This window comes from Eubalaena glacialis, chromosome 9 (genome assembly GCF_028564815.1).
Source record: "Eubalaena glacialis isolate mEubGla1 chromosome 9, mEubGla1.1.hap2.+ XY, whole genome shotgun sequence".
Lineage (NCBI taxonomy): Eukaryota > Metazoa > Chordata > Mammalia > Artiodactyla > Balaenidae > Eubalaena > Eubalaena glacialis.
Window position 1 is genome coordinate 19,454,478 of NC_083724.1, and position 1,151 is coordinate 19,455,628.

At 43.4% G+C, this 1,151-nt stretch overlaps 1 pseudogene; it reads right to left on the reverse strand.

Moving 5' to 3' along the window:
- Positions 1 to 443: 443 nt before the first annotated feature.
- On the reverse strand, positions 444 to 920 carry LOC133098252 (acyl carrier protein, mitochondrial-like; annotated as a pseudogene).
- Positions 921 to 1,151: the final 231 nt, after the last annotated feature.

Genomic DNA, 1,151 nt, shown 5'->3' on the forward strand with positions numbered 1-1,151 from the left:
AGTGAAGTAAGTCAGAAAGAGAAAAACAAATACCATATGCTAAAACATATATATGGAATTTTAAAAAAATTTTAAAAATGGTTCTGAAGAACCTAGGGGCAGGACAGGAATAAAGATGCAGACGTAGAGAATGGACTTGAGGACACGGGGAGGGGGAAGGGTAAACTGGGACAAAGTGAGAGAGTGGCATGGACATATATATACTACCAAATGTAAAATAGATAGCTGGTGGGAAGCAGCCACATAGCACAGGGAGATCAGCTCGGTGCTTTGTGACCACCTAGAGGGGTGGGATAGGGAGGGTGAGAGGGAGACACAAGAAGGAGGAGATATGGAGATATATGTATATGTATAGCTGATTCACTCTGTTATAAAGCAGAAATTAACACACCATTGTAAAGCAGTTATACTCCAATAAAGATGTTAAAAAAAAAGGGGGCGTCTGATATTTTATTCATATACATCCTTCTTATCTGCAATGTAATCTACAATTTCTTGTGGGCACATTAACTTCTCTGCATCTACATCAGGAATTTCAAACCCAAATTTATCTTCCATGGCCATCATAATCTCCACTTGGTCCAAACTGTCTAAGCCCACGTCTTTCATAAAATGGGAATTTACTGAGAGCCTTTCTGGGTCAATCTTGTCATAGAGTTTCAAGACGTAAAGGACAGGGTCCTTGATTCCCTCTAATGTCAAAGGAGTGTGTCACTATACTGGGGGCACAGCTATGTAACTCCACCTGGAAACTGCACGAGCAGCGAGGCCGACTGCGGAGCCCCAGGCCTCCTCTGGGCCCCCGCGGGGAAAAGGGTAGTGCTGAGTGGCTGGGCCGTGGCCAGCATGGGGAGCCTGGGCAGCGGCGCGAAGGCCGCGGGCAGTCGGCAGACACAGGCGCAAAGGACACGAGCCGCCATGGCTATGCCGACCCAGGATGCCCACTTTTTAATTGGGTTGTTTTTTGCTATTGAGTTGTATGAGTTTCTTATATATTTTGGATATTAATCCCTTTTCAGATATATGGTTTGCAAATATTTTCTCCCAATCATCATTGCCTTTTCATTTATTGATTTTTTTCCTTTTCTGTGCAGAACCTTTTTAGTTTGATAGAGTCCCATTTGTTTATTTTTCCTTTTGTTATGTAAGCA